General features: G+C 42.5%; 1 protein-coding gene across 1 annotated transcript in view; it reads left to right on the plus strand.

Annotated features, from left to right (window-relative positions):
* Window positions 1-21,421, plus strand: part of ngly1 (N-glycanase 1) — a 281,389-nt gene that overhangs the window by 240,220 nt on the left and 19,748 nt on the right. The window lies entirely within an intron of this gene.

Raw genomic sequence — 21,421 nt, forward strand, 5'->3', positions numbered from 1 at the left:
CAGACATCTCCAAAACGATGACAGAAAAGGTCTGCTGACACTGTCCACTTCATTAATCACAGTCCACCTGGAAATGTGTTCCTGTCGATCAGCTTCTCTTTTTACCATAAATGATCAGTGCAAAGCATGTCGCCGCCTCTTTCAGGCCCTATTTTAAGCACACAACAGTTATAGTTGAGACCGAAGAGACTCATTAGCATGTTTCTCATTCATTGGTTTATTTGTGACGGCTATGCATGGGAGTCAGGTTTGTCGTCCTCTTCCCCCCCCCCCCGGGAAAATGACAACTATGATGACAACAGCAGTTATTTTAAGTTTCTGGTTCATTTGGTTCACACACAGCTCGGACGATGTGTGCAAGCAAGCCCCGGTCTGTACCACCACAAATGTTATCGCATATATGGCTTAAAGGCAGGGTTGGTAATTTAAGAAAAAACTAGCGTGATTTTGAAGGTAGCATTCCTTTAGTGTTCTGTCTGCTGGGATGTCATTACGGCTGATTGCGTTCCACCTGCTCTTGCTCTCCATACAGACTCTTTTCCATACACCAAAGCTTGCTGACACTTGATAGGCCGACGCTACAAACAGAGGACCAGACCACTTCCAATACCAGATTCTTATGCAGAATTTTTGGTGCATTCATGCGGTGTAGGACACATCGGTTTCCAAGTTGTAAAAGGCACATGAACACCTGCTCAAGTCAGAACAACAACTCGGAAACTCAGAAAATAACTAGGTGCCCGACTTCCCGACTTGACGTCAGAATCGTCGTCACATGGGGTTGCAAAATATGTTTTGTTAATTCACGTATTGCACACAAATGTTTTGCTCAAATATCACTTTTAACAACGTTAAATGTTGTTGGGAAGAACGACTTCCCAACTCGAAAACTGGGACCACCCGAGCAGCACATGAATGCATCATCTATCACCGTGGCTGATATCAACTTAGGTAGCAAATTCCTTCAATGAATCAGTGGCAGTCCACCCATCATTGGAGATAAATAATAATATGGGATAGCTGTACTTTCTATCTGGGCTTTTATTCTACAGCAGACCCTCAAAGTGTTTCCTGTTACGGTTGTGAAAACCTGCAGCAGCTTGATAAAGCTGTGCAGTTCACCATGTAGGGAGCAGACTGAATGAATGAATGAATGGGAAGTCATCATTGGGCAGACAGATAAACATAGGTCGGTCTATTTATCTATTTATGTTAATGATATTGTTGCCTTTGTGCCATTTTAAACACGCACCAGGACGTCTTAGTGATATCTACAGGCTCGTGTGTTTGCAGCTTTGTTCCCGTTGCTGCATGCGATGCCGTGTTGTGAAAGTAATGACCCTGCGGTATTTGTTGCTCGTGTAATCGTCCCGGTGTTTCCACAGGTCACACCGACCCAAAGGGAGTCAGGTCACGGTGCTCAACATTCCTACCAATCCAGGCCAGGGCCATCTGACTGGCAGCCAATCATTCTTCAGTCAACAAAAGCAGCAAAAGGACACGCACATACGTTTCTTCAGCAATCAGCCGAGTGTCTCCCACCTCTGGTTTTATGAATACAGTCATACAGTACAGTTTGATCGCTGACATTTTCACCCTTTAAGCAGCAGCAGAGGTTTTCCGTCTGCCTCCATCTGGCCCTCCGTCTGTTTGTACATCTGTTCAATCAACACATCTTAAAAAACGGCGATGGCTTCTCCCCTCGTACATGATAAATGATATCTTTCAGGAGGAAATGTTTCTGTACTTTCCCTCGGTCAAAGACACTGCCTGTTGGAAATAATGGCTCAGGAGAGTTTCGATTAAAGCCCCTGAGCTACTTTCATTCCGTGTCAATCTTGGCGCCCCCTGTGGACAAAGGGGTGTGTCCAACCACTTTGCTGATCATTGCCTGTACTTAAGTAACTAATGTCTTCAGATGAAAAATCTCACTGTTCTTCCTTTTAACAGTGAAACATATTACTCACAGTGGAACTGGTCAGCGTCGTATAAATCTCTTAATCTTACGCTGACAAAGTGGCAGCAGTGACATGCTTTACAAATAACTAGAGTAGGGTTGTCATGAAACTTCGATACTGTACTAGTAAAAATCAAACAATATTGATTCCTGTTTCGATACCAAGGCAACAAAACTTGAAGTCCTCAAGGCAGCGCAAATGAAGAAATGTCTTGTTCTTAATTGTCTTTGCAATGACTATGTACTCGTGCAATTAGAAAAATGGCAGTGTTTAAAGCAAACTCACCTTATTCACTCAAATTTGACACATCTGTTCATTATCAACATGTAAAAAAAAAAAAATAGATAAAGCAGGACAAACCAAACTGGAAATTGATTGATGAACTCATTTTTTTTCTCCAAATCAGGCATTTCTTGTTATGTTGTGTCTGCCACAGGCGCCAACCTTGGGTGTTGATGAAAATGAAGCCAAGTTGGAAGTGTAAAAAAAACTGCAGTCCCTCATGTGTCCACTTGAGGCTAACTGCAAAAGCCCAGGAAGTCAGTCTAACATCCATTAAAACGCCCATTTTTGTGGCAGAAATTGACATGTTTACAGCTTGGTTCTTAGAATGTTTTCGGTCTTAATAGCGTATTTCTTTATTGGCACACACTGCCAGTGTCTTAGCTTTTTTTTTTTTACTGGTCCATTAAATTTATCACATTTGCATTTGTTAGTCTGGCCAAGAATTTAACAGGAATAATAGTGGATGGAGGATACATATTAGCTGCTTAGTGAAAGTCTCAAGGTGAACCGAGACAGTGACAGTTTAAGTGAACAAGTGAATGCAGCTTCTGAATAAAAGATCTCAAGATTCAATAACAGCGGTGAGTGCCTGGCTCTTTTCGGCAGGAGAGTCTGAGCATGAGAGATGGATTTACAAAGGGGAGACAGTTATCACAGCGGAGCACACTGACACGGTCACTGTGTGAGTGTCTGCTGCAGTCGACAAGTACAGAGCCTTCTTCACTGCTCTCAAGAAAGACGAAAACATCTGTAACTTTTGTAACTTCGTGCATCAAAAAAGTAGAAGCTGTAGCGTGCAAAAACAAACAAAATGTAAAAGATTGGTTTATCGTCACTGGCAAAAATTGAATCAAATCTAAAAAGAAAAGGAGGAAAGAAAATCAACCCAGACGTCCCTCACCCCAGCAACGTTTTCCAGCTCCTCCTGGGGAACTTTAAGGCGTTCTCAGGCCAGATTGAACATATAATCCCTCCAATGAGCTCAGGGTCTACCCCGAAGTCTCCTATCAGTTAGGCATGCCCGGAAAAGCCCCAAAGGAAGGCGTCCAGGAGGCATCCAAATCAGGCTCCTCGAACCACCTCAACTGGCTCATTTCCATGTGAAGGAGTAGTGGCTCTTCTCTTAGCTACCTCCTGGTGTCTGAGCTCCTCCACATAAGAGACCAGCCAACCTCCTGAGTCAATCATTTCAGCCCCTTGCATCCTTGAGCGTGTCATTTCGGTCACTGCTCAAAGCTCATGATAATAGGTGACGGTGGGAACAGAGTTCGACTCCCTCTTCCCCACCACATACCTGATGAGCGCTGCGAGCTATCCCAGAATGCTTTGAGGATAGCACCTTGGATTTCTGCAGTGTTTCTGCACTGTTCCCCTCACTCCAAAACAAGACCCTGAGATACTTCAACTCCTTCACTTGGGGCAAAGACTCGCACCCCACCCAGAGGGAGTAATCCAACGTTTCTGCTAGAGAACCATAGACTGAGACTTGGAGGTGCTGACCCTCACCCCAGCTTTGCACTCTGCTGCCAACTGCACCAATGCCAGCTGGAGGTCCCAGCCTGAAGAAGCCAATATAGAACCACATCTGCAAAAAAAAAAAGCAGAGATGAGATTTTGAGGCCCCCAAACAGGAAACCCTCCAGGCTGTGTCTTGAGTTCCTGTCCATGAAAACCAAAAACAGAATCGGTGATGAAGGGCCAACACGCAGTGGGAACATGCTAAACTGAACTTGTGAGAGCCACAAGATGAGAATTTAAGTTAATTTAAAATATGATGCATCATTTATAATTTCATGTTATTTCATGTGCATACCAGGGAAACAATGTTAAAAGATTTAAAAACAAACTCATGTTGGTTAATATCATTTATGCTCCCTCCCTGATAAAACTTGCATATTGGACCTTTAATTTGGTGAGTCATGTGCGCAGTTGATTGATGCCTACAGCTCAGGAAGTGGCTTTTTTGACGTCCAGAAGGAACGCCACTACAGAACTGTTTCATGCTTTGGTACAAAGAAAAATATTTTCTTATTTTTAAATGATCTTTTATTTTTGAATTAGAAGAAATATTAATAAGGTTCTGACAACCGTGGTAAGGACTCTATTAGAAATAGAAAAAGGAGACGGCATGCCGCTTGTGATGCTGACTAGTTTTGTCTTTTAAATTTCTTGGCAGCTGTATTGTCACGAGGAAGCGACTCAGCTTGGCCGCACTGCTCATTTATTAAGACAAGTACGTCTCAGAGAGGTTCATTAACACGAGATGAGTCATTATCCCGGAGAGAGTGAGAGCCAACACCGGCAGCTTCAGCGCTCCCAGGTCTCCTTCAGAGTACTTCCACCAAACTTACAGGAAAATAGATCATGACTTGTTCTGGACTAAGTGCTCAGTCTTCCTGTAGACTGGAGATAATAATGTCTCTGGAGGCAGAGGATAGAGAGGCTTTTATCTGCTCGATACACAGCTCATTATACCGTTCACCTGGTGTGAAGCACAAACACGAGCTTCCTGTTCAAATGTCACACCGTGACTCATGTTTTCATTTACAAATTTCTGCCATTGAATCCTCCACACACAGAGGCCTGACAGAATAAATACTCTCGCTGTGATACGGAGCCAAGACTTTGAAAACACAATTGAATTTTTTTTTTTTCAAGTGCTCATAGGACCACCAACTGCTCATAAATTATTCAGGAATCTTTATGGTCTTGAATGTTACCAATAAAAAAAACGGTCCCTCGCTGTTTCTTTGAACATCAACATGACCATCAAATAACGTTTTATCGATCCATGACGCTCTCTTGAAAAGGCCAGCGATGCCGATGCAGCGGGTTAGCGGAGTCATGCTAGTCGATACATGCAGACTGATGGAGGAGTGTTAGCGCGGAGCACAGATGGAGGGATTTCTTTGACTGGCGCTGATCGGAGACACCATATTTATCAAAGGAAATAAAAAGAGAATAGAATCATGTTCTAATTATAGATGTGTTTTATTTGCTTTGTTAGGCCATTTAAGACCCAAATGATTCCCCCTCTCTCTCTCTCTCTCTCTCTCTCTCTCTCAATCTGTCTTCTGCTGTCAATGAGTCTATGCACTAATGCCTTACACATAATCTCATTCACAAGGGGAAATTCATTTTTACACTCCGTTGTTGAACATGCTACACACACAGAGGCTGAAACACACACGCATGCACAAACAGAATCCTATAGACATGCACTAATGCAGAGATGTCAGAGTTGAGGGGGATGTCAGCAAGCGCTCCTGAGCCGGTGGGGGGGGGGGGGGGGGGGGAGTGCTCAGGAAGTGAACTGGTACCTCTCCAGCTACCAGACCAATTTTACATTTTTGGCGTGCACTGGGAATTGACCTGGCGACCCTCCAGTTCCCAAACCCGAGTCCCTACAGACTGAGCTACTGCCGCCTTTTTTTTTGCAGAATTTAGACTTCATAATTACCAAACTCCGACCGTTACCTGAAAAGTTTCAGATGGTGCGTTTGTCTCTGCATTTTATTTCGCTTGTATAGTTTCAAAACAGGGTTTAGTTTTTAATTTTAAGGCTTAAAGGTAACGACACTGAAGCTGGTACATTGTCTGACGTGTTGAAGTGCATCACAATCACTGCTGATTAATGAATGGTGGCATGAGCTACCAGAGTGAATACACATGTCCACACAGGCACTGCGGCTAAACTGCTGAAAGAGGAGCTAAAAATGGTCTGCCTTCATGCAGCAATTAAATATGAAGGGGGCATGATTATCCAACCATCCCAGCCTCTGATCCGCTCATCTCGTCCCTGTGGGGAGATTCTCACATTCTTTGGTGTGAAAGAAAGAGGAACACCTTCTCTGTCATTCACAGTTCATTAACACTTCATATATATATATACAGTCCAAACTCCGTGGCTGCAAGAGAAACTAAAATACAGTTCGTTGGGAGACAGTTCGGTCTATTTTTAGAAACAACTCTAAATGTCTTTGTTTCAGACTGAATAATGCACAAAAAAGATAATGATGGTGGGAAACTGTGCTAGAGGGAGACGACAAAGATTGCACAAAATCAAACCGTAAAATTCCTCTCAGTAAAAACAGAAATAAGACGGCCGACGTTTGATTAAAAGGTTACTTTTTTGTCTATTAACTCAATCAATCAATCAATCATTATGTGTATATCGATGATTCATAACAAGTGTTATCTCGAGACCCTTTACAAAAGAGCATATGGGATAATATGCAGGAAGGATTTCTTCTTTGTTTTCCTTGTATTCCTGTTGTCCACACATGCCGTGCATGAATGATGACGGCGGTGGTGTCATGATTTGGTCTGTTTTAGTTTCGTTTTTTCTGAGTTTCGATTCATCTTGTTTTAGTTATCATTCTTCCTTTGTGTGTTTTCTAGTTAAGTCTTTAGTGTTTCGTGTGTCATTTTGTAACTTCGTACCCGAGTGTTCCTTTATGTTCTAGTGATTGCAGTGATTGTCTATTAGTGAGTCTATTTAGTCTCTGTGTTTCTTCCCCTCTGTGTCACTTCATTGTAGTTTGTCGTAGGTTGTAGTTTGTTCTTGGATGAGTGTTTGTCAGGTTTTCTCAGCGTCTGTCGTTTTTGTAATTCCTTGTGCCTCTCACTGTTTTTTTACCCTTTGTGGTTTTTTTCCGGTTTGGACTTTTTGAATAGTAAGTTTGTGTTTGCCTTCTGTCTTTTTTGATAAATTAAATCATTTTTGTTATTCTGCACTTGGGTCCACCTCCCTTGTTTTCCCACACCCGTGACAGGTGGTTGTGGGGACGACACAGTCCCGATGGTGGTGGCCAGATGCGTTGATTGTTAACAGGCACGACTGGCAACTGCTTGGGGCCCCTGGCTCAAAATATGCACATTTTCCAATGACAGTAGGAACCTCCCTGAGTGGGCCCCATCTGACAGCACTCACTCTCATAGCCCTTAAGGATAAGCATAGCATGCATTGCTGTTTTGAAAACCAAAGACCAAAGAAAAGTAACAAAAAGGAAGAGGGGTAAGCGTTGGGACACTGGTGGTGATAAACGCTGGTTGGAGGGCCCCCCCAATACATTTTTGCCTAGGGCCCCAATAGAGAGTAGAATGGCCACTGGTGGTGGCTTGGCGTCAGGCGGCGGTTGAGGCCGGACGTCCTTTAAAAGACAGGGTCACATTGCTCGCAAAACTACTGTGAGGAACTTTCATTTTGTGTCTATCTTGGCGCCCCCTGTGGACAGAATGGTTAGCCTCGTTTTTAAATGATTTTGTCACATACATGTGCAGGTAGTGTTGCATGTGTTAAATTATCTCGTCTGACACCAACTGGGCACCAAGCTTTAACACACACAAAAAATCAATTTAGGTAAAAAGTTCTTGTTTTATTTTTTAAGTCATACTGAGACACCAGTATCAGTCTGTTTTGTTTCCTAGAAGATTGTGTGTATATTTTTTATACTCTGGCTACTCAAAGGCCCATCTCAAGTTGGAAGTTGTAACTTGTAAGCAGTGGCGTACTCAGGCTGTTTGAAGGATAGGGGCAAAAAATATATAAAGTGCACCATCTGTATGTAATGGAGGGCACCTGAGAGAGGGCACTATATGATGTTTTATCCATCCGGAGAGAAACTGAAGAGTCCACTTTATGATGTTATAACAATCAAGAGGGGAACTGTATGACATTTTATCCATTGAGGGGCAACCTAAGAGGCCACTTAATTATGTTTTGTCCATCTGCAGGCCACCTGAGAGGGCACTTCATTATGCTTTATCAATCGAGAGGGAACCTGAGGGTACTTTATGACGTTTGGTCCATCAGGAGGGCAACTGAGAGGGCACTTTAACTGCATTTTTTTCAGGCATCGGCGCACCAGTGAGTGCGATGCACCCCACCTTAGTATACCCCTGTATGGAAGCTCCCTTTGCAACACATCAGTTTCATGCTCTCTATTAACTCTATGTTAACATGCACCATTCATGAATTCAATTAAATCTTAAAATTCAAATTTTGGTCGGTTTTGGCAGCACCTTTCGTAATAGACATTGAATACAAAGTGTGTCCATATTGTTCTTTTATTGTTCTGTTTGCTGTCCTGTGAGGTGTCCTTAAAGTGAAAAAAACAACATGTATTTTATGTTTTCTAAGTACCTGAATAGGGACTAGGGATCAAATTTAGCTGTAGTGTTTATTCCAACATGTTGATATTGATTGATATTTCTGATTAAAGTTCACTGTCCAAATTCAAAAGTGAATAAATAAAAAAATATAAAATCCAAACAGAGACCTGTCTGATTATTTTTAATGTTTGTCTTTATCTGAATGTCAAACTCACCTCAGTTCCTCTGGTTTAACACTTACCTGCAGGTGGCGCTAGTTAGATTCTCAACAGATTTCAAGCTTCAGGTTGAGGTCATTACAAACAAACAGGAGGAGGTGATAATCAAACCTTCTGCTGCCTGGCAACTGGCCTAATTAGCTCATTAGTTAAAAAGATGTTCATTAAAATGGACTGTATTTAATTGAACAGTCAGATATGTCAGATATTTCCCAGAATCCTTCAGTGTTCAGGGTCGAATAGGGTCAGGACAGCGGGCGTGTGGATCCTCTCGGCTGGGTCAGGACTGACAGATTGTCAGTGTGAGCAGGGCAGGCTGTTTCCCCTGATGTTTGCTGTAATAACCTCGAGATCTCGTGCGCTGACAGCTGCAGCTGTGGTCTTCTTTCTGCCGTCGGCGGGCAGACAGTAATAACACTTGACACACCCGCACACCACGAGCCAACACACCAAGAAAAACCCCACAGAGAGGTCGCCAAAACTGTCCAATGGCAACTAATGCAAGAATTAAACGTGATAACATACTGAGCTCAGTGTTTCTATTTGAACTGTAATGCAAAGAATCAGCTCTGCCAACTTCTACGATGGATCAAATGACATAATATGACTCTTTGAACAAAACTTAAATCGCAACTTGTGTTCTTGATTTTTTTTCAAACATGCATTGAAGTGTGTAAAAATGTGATTTGATTGTCCTTAAATGTGTGCGATGACTTCCACTCCTTGTCTGTTGTTTAACCTGTTGATTCTGTTCTAATTACAGCTGTTAAACGAAGCTCTGGCTCAAGTCCAGTCAGGAAGAATAATTGCCTCCACAATCCGGTCTTTCTCTAATTCACCCCTTTTTGCACACTCACTCACGTTGCCGCTGTCAGTCTCGAGCCGTCATCTTCTGGGGCTGTCGTTGGATAATCAGCTGTCTCGTCAGCGGTACTCACCGAACCAATGGCTACCCTTCTGCTCCCCTGTTAAATTTGATTCTTCCTCTGATTTTTTTCGGCCTCTTTGCGGAATCATCATCCATCAATTCTTCTTCACCCATCCGGTCTCACAGGGTCTGGACTCCATGGGGGGGGGGGGGGGGGATTTATGCTCAGAATTGTCATTCTCAAAACACATCAACCACCCCATAGAGTCCAAGCGCCAAAGACCTTCTGTCAAGTCACATTTCCATGTCATCCAATGTCATACATCATTTTCTTAATTCAATCTTTGCTTGAATATATTTTTACTGGTTTTACCACATCGTTTAAACTCTACCTTTGAAGTAGCTCCAGTAACACCACAATTGGTGATCTATTTTTGTCCTTTTTAGTAGAAAATAAAGTTGTAAATCCAACACTGACATATCACCATAGCGACCCTGAGGAAGCCGCTATGTGAGACGCTTTGCTCGCTCCAATGTTTTATATGCCTTAAACGTCAAAGTCAATCTGAACAATCCTGGTGTGCGCTGGATTACTCCGATCTTGAAAACTGACTTATCATCTTTAAGGTGGAAATGTTGAACTTAACAAACGAATTAACAAAAATGATATCTTACGAAAGCTAAGAATGTTCAACACCTTTTTAAAGCCTGCAAATAGGAACACTTTTTCAAAGCCCCCCTGTTCCTTAACGTTTGTTTTACGACTGTTTTGAGGCATATTTCCTTTCTTTCTAACATGTGATTTCATGATATATTCTATTTGGTTCGTTTCAGGAATACCTCTGTTATACGCGTTTCCTTTTCTGTGCCTATTAATTCATTTTCTTCTTTGTCTCTTGTCATTTCCTTGTACATAACGTACCTTCCTTTCTTTGTGTCTCTGCATGTGAAGCCTTTATTGCTTAGTCTGCTTTGTCCTGTTGTCTGTGTCACTTTGTTTTGTCAATCAACCACGTTGTTCTGTTTTGTTCTTCATTTGAATTCCTTTGTGTTTTCTAGTTCTGGATATTTTCCATGTTTCTTCAGATGCTTCACCTGATGGCATTGTCTGTTTTTCTTTTTATCTTTAATCTTTAATTTTTATCTAAATTACCTTCAAGTCTGGTTTGGGTCCTCTCTGTGATTTAAACTAACTTAATACAATCCATGATGTGGCTGAAAAAACTGACTTTAATTTGACTTTTTGGTTCATGCAGGACATGACTCTAAGTTTCCTGCTCAAAGGTCCATTGTGTGATTGGTCCATTTCCCCCTAATGCCTCTGCAGGTAGACTTCACTGATCTCTTTATGTCACCTGTGACCATGGCAGTCACTGATAGACTCCAACATTGCTGCACATGGGTCCAAACTAGCTCATAAATTTGTGTACTTTTGAAGAACTGTAATTAAACAGCTTGTCTTCAATGACATGTTAGAAACTCCTGGCTCTTCAGTGTCCAAAATATATCAGCTTTATCTACCAGCTGTCTTTGTCTTTCTTCTGTTCTATGTTGAGCAGGTAAAAGTAAACAGATTTTTTGGACATAAAGACAGCTTTATGGTGAGCCAAATTCGAAATGTCAAAAAAAGCTTGTGGGACCTTAATGATGAAGTTCATCTTACTAACCCAAGGTTGGTATGAAGTACGTACAGAAGTAAGTATACTGCTTTATCGTCTCTACATCGTAAGAAACGTCAAACATATATACAGTACTATAGGCTGTAAATATTAATGGATGAAGCCTGAGTCTGTTCCTGCAGAGGGCTCTGGAGGCTCATCAGCAGCAGCCGCCATGCTGGAAATCCTGTCTCAGCCTAACTTTCAGTCAACCTAACGACAGGCTGAGAGCTGGAGCTGAGGCGGGTTTTAAGACTCTTGACAAACCGTTATATCGCGCCCACCTGTCAATCAGATCAGCTACACGCCTAACTACGGATAACACGTATAGTTCTTAAAATTGAAATGGAGCCGTACATTATGTGCCAGTGATGACAATAACTAATCAGACCTATTTCGTTTTTTTTTACCAGGCTGTAAACATGTTTATTGATGCTGTAAAAACGTCATGTGTATTTGTCTTCCGGTGTTCCTGGAGCCAGCCTCAAGCGGACACTCGAACAACTGCAGGATTTTGCACTTCCACATCATCTTCATTTTTCAAGACAAGAGGTTGACGCTTGATTATCTTGATATCCACGTCTCAAACACTCATTGATCAATCATTTGACATGGACTGAAACTTAGAACTCTTGATACCACCAATCACATTTTGACCAGCTGCCTAAGAAATGTCTTGAGGATGAGGTTTTTTATCTTTGGGATTTCAACTGCTGGCCCGATTTAGCAAAACTTCAGAATGGGCATATAAAGGGACAATTTATCGGAATTTAAGTTGCCTGAGTTCCTGTGTAGCCTGAGTTATTATGTTGCTTGAATTCTGATGTTGGTCAGGTTTTTATTTAGGTTCTTTACTGTTGGGGTTGTTGTTGTTGGTTGGGTGAATCTTCCGTGGGTTGTGTTTTTTGTGATTTTTTGTTGTGATTTGGGTTCTTATTATTCCTTGTTTCTTATTATCTTCTGTGAGATTTTATGTCCTACTTTAACTTGTGTTACCCCCCTCTGTCTGGTGAAGCAGCCAAATCCAGGAGTCTGAGATGAAATGGGAAACCTTCTGATGAGCTAGGATGCAAACTAAGATGTGATGGAAATGTAAATGTTCACATTCTTATTCCCTCTGCCTTCTTACCCTGATCTCTGAGGTGAATAAAGTCTGGGATCAGGTCTGAAGCAGAGTGTGTATACAGGAGAGGGGACTCTGTAGTTAATCCTTTCTGACACAGAGGGTGGCAGCAGTGAACTAATTACATTATTGATGGCAGCATCTCATTTCCATTTATCTTCAGTGGAAAATTAAGACATGCGGGAGAACCGGAGCTGAATTAATCTTGTGTGGTCGCTCCTTGGACTCGAACAACACCGCTGGGACAAATATTTCTAATTCAAGGTCCTCTAAGATTTTATTTATTAATTTACAACTGGACCAGATCATCTTCAAGATGAAAAAAAAAACACTTCAATTAAAAATTGATTAGTTTGATATTGTTGTCTCAGCGTGTTTGAGTAACTGTTTTTGCATTAATAACAGTATTTCAATCTGGAATGACTTAATTAAGAATTAACATTTATTTAACAATATAGAAAATAAATGTGCAAAGTCTTTGGGGATTAGACTCCGTCATGACCACTTTATGTACTAGGAGGGGTAATGAGGCAGACAGCAGGATAGGATACCCCCCTATGGAGTCTAGACACTGATGGTGGAGGTGAGCACAATTCTAAACTTAAAGGGGACATATTATGAAAAATCCACTTTGACAGTGTTTTTGAACATATATTTGGGTAACCTGAGTGTCTACCGACCCACAAAATGTGAAATAAACCCATCCAGTCCTTTGTTTGTGGTCTGCATAAGTCTGACAACACAGAGAAAAAAGCTCCGTTTCAAATTTGCTCTCCTTGTGACATCACAGTGGGATTCTGGTAAAAAAAAATACCCTCGTCTCCGCTGGTATCTCCCCCCATGGACTCCACCCCCAGCCTAGAGGAAAACTTTTGCGCAGGTCCGCCATTTTTATTCTCCCTAGCGAAGGAGTGATGTCTACTGGGAAAACTCAGAGGGCGCTCATTGTATTTAAAGAGACACACACAGCAAAACGGAGCGTTCTGAGAGAGCTGGTTTATACAGGGTCACAAACCTCCTCTGGCGCTTGATTCATGTTATATTTTGACCAAAGCACAGCACAGATGTTTCATTTAGACCACAGGGGGACTGTTTGAAAAGGTAGAAAACGAGTATAATATGTCCTCTTTAAAGATTCAAAACAAATGCTGACTTCACAATGGCTAAGTCCACCAATATTTTTCCTGGAATCTAACCCTGCAGTCTGTGCCTGATATTGTTACATCATGAAACAGTCTCATTTCTCAACAGTGATATGTAACGATTTTAGAAGACAAAGACAAATAGTTTCTTTCTGCTAATTGAGGCATCAGATCAATGAGTTGTTCCAGGAGCCTGTGTGACAAATGATGTACATCACAAGGTAATTTAGTTGACTTGTTCAAATCTGCATATCAGCACTAAAGAAATACACTTTCTACCTGACAGAGAACAAAGTGTGAAGTTTTGTATTATTTATAGGAGGAAATGAAAGCAGCAGAATCTTAACTTTGAATCCTGCACTCTTATGCTTGCAGGATGTTTCCAGGATTAGGATAAAGAAGAGAGACTGTCATCTCATCGGCTCTGAAGAATATGAGAGCTTACCAGGCTCTCCTGTCAGTCTTTTTAAAGAAGCTTCAAACGCATTTAAAGTCTCTGTAATCACCCTGCACAGATATTTTAAGGGAAAGAAGCAGCAACGCAATTCCTATATATAGTTCATCAAATTTTAAAAAGACAAAAAGTAGAGCAATTAAATGATCAGTGTTCAATGGTAATTAACATCCATTATTAAGGGGCGGCAGTAGCTCAGGTGTAGGGACTTGGGATGTGAACCGGAGGGTCGCCGTTTCAAGTCTCGGTGCGGAACAAGTCTGTAAATTTGTCTGGTAGTTGGAGAGTTGCAAGTTCACTTCCTGAGCACTGCTGACGGGCACCTCACTTTTGCTGTTACTATACGCAACATGTTAACTGGACTGTGAACAATGCAGCCAATGGAAAAGGAAGACTTCGCTGGAAGTCGTTTGTCATTGGTCATCGTTCCCACAGCCATATATCGTCACCAGACAACAGCAAATGGTTTCCAAGATTGTTTAGTTGCTTAACACTTTAATTTTTTCACCACCTAGTTGCTAACTTTTCAACAAAATCTGCCTGCTGCAGCAAAAAACAAAAAAAAAAGGTAGAAACTAGTGTGGAAAGATATTATTGGCCGTGACAGTCAAATTGGCAGAATTTTTAATATGACCTACTGCATATATGCTGACACATATGGCCTCTGGGTGACAGAGCGAGCTGATATCATAACGATTATTATTAAAGCGTTATAATGAGCTGCTTCCTACACACAGACACTGCAGTCTATTTTCTCCACATGCATTCTGGGTCTTTCTGGGACTGAATTAAGAACAAGAAGCTTAGCAAAATGTTTTTCTGGGATTTTTCAGACTTTTTATGAAATTAATTTTATGATTTAAATTTGCATTTGTCTTTACAAGGTGAGGTGAAAATGATGTCAGATAGTCAGAAATACTGCCGGTCCTCTCTGGAAAATGAGTTCTCTTGTCGTAAACCTGCCATAACAATTTAGCTCTTATTAAGATGTATTCAGGACACAATGTCAGGGACAATGTCAAGTACACAATGTGATTTCTCAAGTGGAGATGAGCGAGGGATGATGGACATACAGCCTTGCCTTTGTAACACATTACATGACTCAACGTATTATTACAACCCAGCATAGTTTGCTCCTAAAGTGCTTCTAAACTGAACATACTGTACCTAACAAGCAGTCTCAATAACTTCAGTGAGCACAGAATAACTCGTAGAAATACTTTGCCTTCAAACTCCAGCGCCTACAAAGGTATTTTTGCTTTTATTTTGCAATTTGTCAGATTATACTGAAATGCTTCAAAGCCTTAAAAACTTTCTCTAAAATGATTTTGGCTGGAAGGTCAGATGCCATCGTCGGCCACGGACTGGAGTCACAGAGCTTTCACACCTACAGAAAAGTTCTGAAAAACTCCTGATATTTGCAGGACGAGTTGTTTGTGTGAACGCAAACAGCCTAGTACGTTTTCAGCAGCAAGTCCCAGTGGGCTGATGTGAGAATGCAGCACGATATGATCGAGGAGAATTCACCTTGGGCCAATAGGAGGCAGGAGGGACGTCACACCTTACCTGCTGTCTGACAGGGATAGTCTCCCGCTGTGAGGAGCATATGTGAACAGCCAGGTCAGGAGAATCTCCGGAGCAGTCCTCCTGACATTATCTAGATATTTTCAGAAGTTCATATGAACGGCGATAGACGCTCTGCATATGGCACAGTGAAATACTAAGCGAAAGCCGCAAAGTCCATGCTGTGTGTAGAGTGAAAACATGGTTCCTGTTGGTGATTTTGGCTCCTGGTTCAGTGTTTTGAGAAATATTTCCATCTGTGCCGAGCGAGAAGCTTCTGTTCCAATTCCTTACAGCTCACAGAGGCGTTTAAACTCTCACACTACAAACGTAGCTGCTCCAACAGTTTCTTAACACCGTCTTTAACACTGTCACTGACTAAATATATTTTTTAAAACTTATTAGTTCAGGAACATGGACCACACACGTTTCGTACATATTTAAGCACGCCTTATTCACTCTTATTCCTCTGACGCTGATTTCACACCCCCCTCCCAAACCCCTTTGTCTGAATACAGGGAGGCTCCCACACCCAGAGTCTCAACCTCTCTGGTTTCCTCACGTCGTACCGACATCACCTGGCCACCAGTCCGTCGTCCTTCCATTCACCTCCCAACCCTTACCCCCCTCCCATGTCTCTCGACCCGTGCCTTCATCGCTCAACTCTTATCCCACCTATACTTCATCCCTCAACAATACTGTCATCCATTCATCCCTCGACCCTAACCTTCATCCCTCAACAATACTGTCATCCCTTCATCCCTCGACCCTAACCTTCATCCCTCAACACTACTGTCATCCCTTCATCCCTCGACCCTAACCTTCATCCCTCAACACTACTGTCATCCCTTCATCCCTCGACCCTAACCTTCATCCCTCAACACTACTGTCATCCCTTCATCCCTCGACCCTAACCTTCATCCCTCAACACTACTGTCATCCCTTCATCCCTCGACCCTAACCTTCATCCCTCAACTTTTATCCCCCTACCTTTATCCCCAACCCTTACCTTCATCCCTCCATTCCTCAACCCATTTCCCCCCTACCTCCATTCCTTTATCCCTCAACTCTTATTTCCTCTGCCTTCATCCCTCCATCCCTCAACTCTTATCCCACCTACCTTCATTCCTCAACACTAATGTCATCCCATCATCCCTCAACCCTAACCTCCATCCCTCCATCAATCAACTTTTATCCCCCTACCTTTATCCCCAACCCTTACCTTCATCCCTCCATCCCTCAACCCATTTCCCCCTACCTCCATTCCTTCATCCCTCAACTCTTATTTCCTCTGCCTTCATCCCTCAACCCTAACCTCCATCCCTCAAATCCTATCCCCCCTCTACCTTCATCCCTTCATTTCTCAACCCTTACCTTCATCCCTCAACTCTTATCCCCCCTACATTCATCCCTCCACCCTAACCTTTATCCCTCCTACCCTCCACCCAAACCTTCACCCTTTCATCCCCTTCATCTATTCACCCTCAATCTTCCGATTATCCAACCATGCTCATCATTTCGATCTCCGCCATGCACATTACAATAAACTCTCCTTTATCATTATCTTTCTTGGTGTGGTCTTTGTTAGTAAAAGGCTTTTGTCATTCAAGGAAGGGGACATTGGCATCTTGCATTGATGATAAAAACCTTGATGAATAGTAAACACTTGAATTCAAACCAAACACACAAAGTTTAATTTGAATGCAGAGAATGAGACCAGATGGGTGGCATTGAACAATACACTGACACATCTCAAACAATCTAAATCTTCCAAAAATGAAAGAAAAGCAGACGGTTGGGTTGTTTCATCCTTCCTTTAACTCACTCTAATTGAAGCACCGTCTTTCTTGCATGCTATCAGATGATCCAGGCTCTCACATTATGCAGGGGAAAAGCTTGTAAGGGTTTATTAGGCCGGGTTATGCTTTTCATAAAGGGTGTTTACTCTGCAGCTGGTTTGTCATGTTTTATCAGGGTAATTTAATGAAGAGACGAACAGGTATTCCCTGGAGTAAAGGGTTTGGATAATGAAAGTGAGAGAATCCATGTCGATGCGGTTATTTTCAGGTGAACAGACGATGAGCTTCACCTCTACTTTACCTTCAGTGATATGGTTCAAACATTAACACGACATATGATGTCAAATAAATTCAACTACAATCTGTTCATTTAATATAGGAATGAATCACACGGTGTCAGAGTATTTTAGATGTTATCACAGTCTTTGTGAAACAGCAAATACGCCTCTAACAGCATTTTCAGTGATTTTTACATTCTGTGGTGATCATTAAAGAAGTGAGACAGTGACCTCACTGATTGGGGATTTCCGTTTTGATGCCTTTTGTAAAATATTTCGTCGTCGCCATCTTGGTTTTTGGAGTGAGAAGTGACCATATTTTGACCAGAGCCATGGGAGTACTTATAACAATCTGTCATACTTCAAGTCATTACCTATGTGTGAGTCTCATTTACTTATAAATTAACCATTAACAAATTATAAGATACCTTCAAAATGTGCCTCAGAGTAACATATATACAAGCAGATATTTAGTTTTTCCATCCTGATTTGATCCTGGATAATCAGTGGTGACAAAAGCCGTTTTCACACATGCAATCCCTGAAAATTTCTAGAAAACGTCAGGCAGGCTGCCCCTGAAATCTTCCTGAGTTAGTTGTTCACACATATCCTCATCAGCAGGAGACTTTCCCTGTTAGACCGGCAGGTGGGTTTTTCAGGAGCATGACATTTACTGTAAAAAGAAAGACGTGGAAGTGGCAGACGAGGCAACAGAGTCCGACGGTATGATCATTGCTACGTGCAGTTCTTACGTCACCAGAGTGCCCTCAAGTCAAATCAGTAATAGAAAGATAACAGGAGACGAGGAAAACAAAAGCACGTGTCAGACAGTGTCTATCCTGGGCAGAGTGGAAGTCCGTTATGAACTGTCCAGCTCTCTTAAACGACCTCAACATAACATGAATGTAATGCATTAGACCAGGTTCTATGTGGTCAAAGCTGCAGTCCTTTTCTGCTCCTTCAAGATAGAAACACGCCCCCTTTGCTCCTGACCACACCTCATTTTGTCTGTCTACTCGCCATTATATTGAACAGTTTCTGCTGATAACATGTCTACACTCCTGCACTTTAACATATGTAACACTGATTGCACAGCTCTGGACAGCTCCCACTATGTCAATACTGTTCATTTACAACTCTGTAAATACTCGCTCCAGAACCACGAGGACGCGTAGACAACCTGCTACGTCCTGAACGTAAATGTTCACATGCTTGCCTATGTACGACGTGTGTTACCGAAGGATTCCTCTAGAGGGAGCACCAATCAGACGGCGTAAAACACCAAAGTGGAGATGATCTGTCGGCAGCTATTTTGGCACGCATGTTTGTTGCTATGCAACGGCGACGACACATCATAGGGCGGGGAGTTGGGGACTGGCTCTGTGAACTTTTCTTCTAAACTTTCCATCATTGTTGTAGTGGCTCTCTGGTGTCCCCGAGGTTGTCATTTGTGGTCTGATCACCATTCAACTCTACACAGCGTCTCTAGCAGTTATATGCATATTGAATAGCGATGAAGCGTGCACAACCAATGCTCCTAACCACCACAGGATACAAATTGGCTGATGTCATGTGTTTGGGTACACGTAGTGTTACGAGAATGACTGGCGTCTAGAGGATGCTCACTCTCTAACACAAAGATACACAAACAAAGGCTGGCTGGCGGTGTAGTGTGTGGGCTTACTTCCGGTCAGCAGTCAGCGGCAAGCTCCGACCGTCAGGCTTCACACAAGCGGCCAGCACACGCACAGTCTCTTTCTCAAGTTTTGTTGTCGTCGTTGTTTACAAGTTGGTCAAACGAAGAAGAACCACAATCAGGAGGTGGTGGATTTCCGCCTGTTTGCTGCTTGGATGTCGGGGCCCACACCGGCTTCGCTTCGACTCTTATGCCACACACTTTTCACACATGTGCCACTGTGTTAATTAATAAGCCCCACCCACTACCAGCCAGCCAAAAACAAAAAGGGGACGTCATGCTTGCTAACAGTAGTTAAAGCAAGTTTTCTCAGGGCTTAATGGGGACGCATGTTTGCCTCCTATTTAATTAACCTGAGCACTGGGTAATTACACCTGTGTCAGCTGGAATAATAGGAAAGGCATCAGCACTTCTTGCCTAAACCCTTTGACAGCGTCCTAATTGTCTTGATCGTAGGAAGGCAGCGAATAAAGTAGAAATATTGATAATTACTGAAAAATGTTGGTTATTGTAAGGCTAAAGTTACAAACCTGTTTGAATTGTAAATAGCTAAAAGCGCAGATATTTTCTACTGTAAACAATGTTAACCCTCATGATGTAACGTTGTTGTGTAGCTCACCTCGTTATCATATCTGGCGTCAAATCTCTTGTGTTGGTTTACATCACGGTACAGCGCTGATGTAGCGGAGGTCTCAGAGCTCCTGGCAGCAGCAGATGGTGAAAGGAGAGAACGGAAAATAACACGCATGAAATGAAATGTCCTGTTTTTAATTCCAAGCTATCGCACATGCTAATCTGAGCCTGTGCAGATTACATGTGAGCTACTTGTGAGGGTAAAGTGGGACTCTCTGTGCTCCCATGATGAGTCGGTTTCCTCTAACCAGCTGCAGACGCTCATCACATTATGCATAGACATTTCCCTGCACTCCTCGACTATAAATGTGCTCAGCAGAAACTCTCCTTTGGAAGGTAATTACAAAGACTTCAGCAGAATGCAGCACAGTATTAAACACTTTTTTAATCAGTTTATTACAGTGCATATTGTGCATTATAATGACTGATAATCACCATTATGGTTGAAGCTTGTAAACAGCTTGTGTGAATGTCATTAAGATTGTAATTGAAGTTGTAATGATATGGCACAACTGCTGAGGTTAGAGGAATGAGCTTTGAAAGAGAAGAATGAATAAGAAGCAATTACATGACTCCTAAATGCAAAAATCCTTTGTCCTGCAGGACATTACCGCTTTTTGTCAGCTGCACACTCGGTGTAGAATCCTTTGTTATGCACATTTCAGGAGAGTAGCTCTGATGTCAAATAGAGAAGAGCTCCTGAAAATGAGCCACAGAAAGTACAACAGCTGTTTTTCATTTCAGATTTAAGATCATGAAAAAGTGTAGTTTAGCTTCCCATGACTTAATAAATGCAGAAATGTGAGATTATGACTCCTTTTAATGAAATATCACTGGCTTTAACTTACTGATTGTGATTGTTTCACTACACTGGCTGGTTTTTAGTCACTAATAGGAAGGCCATCGTTAACTACGGTAATTATCGCTCATTATAATGCTCTGTTTGCTGCTCTACTCTGGGAGTTCCAGAGGTGGGGGGGGGGACAGAGTGGCTGAAGGCCCTGGATCCCATGGTGGACAGGCGGGCGGGTGGTGCAGTGAGTTGAATGGAAGAAGAAGACCTGAGAGTGCGGGGTAGGTGTGTTGATGTGCAGGAGTTCAGAGAGGTAAAGCGGAGCGAGGTTGTGGATGGCCTTGAAGGTGAGGAGCAGAATTTTGGAAGGTGATGCGTTTGTGAAGTTTGTGGACGGACTTGAGAGGGAGCGCAAAGAGAAGGGAGTTGCAGTAGTCAATGCGGGATGTAACCAGGGTGTTGACGAGGATGGCAGTACTGCTGGGAGTGAGGGGACGGGCGGAGGCGATTAATGTTACCTAGATGGAAATAAGCAGACCGGGTGACATTAGTGATGTGAGCTTGGAATGATAGTGTGCTGTCTAGGATGGTACCCAGAGTCTTAACCTGAGGGGAGGGAGAAACTGAGGAGTGGTCAGTTGAGAGAAGACCGACTCTACCACTGATCCACAGCCGCCCCCCAGCAACAAAGCAGCTAGTTAAGCGAGAATCAGACGAGAGCCTTACCACAAAGCAGGAAGTAGGTAAGGATTTTGCATATTTACCCTCAGCTGATTCACAGATGTTACTGGATCGTGATGCCTCACCCAGCTGCAGTGGACACAGGAAGCAGAAGCTCT

The sequence above is a fragment of the Labrus mixtus genome, chromosome 16, assembly GCF_963584025.1.
Source record: "Labrus mixtus chromosome 16, fLabMix1.1, whole genome shotgun sequence".
Lineage (NCBI taxonomy): Eukaryota > Metazoa > Chordata > Actinopteri > Labriformes > Labridae > Labrus > Labrus mixtus.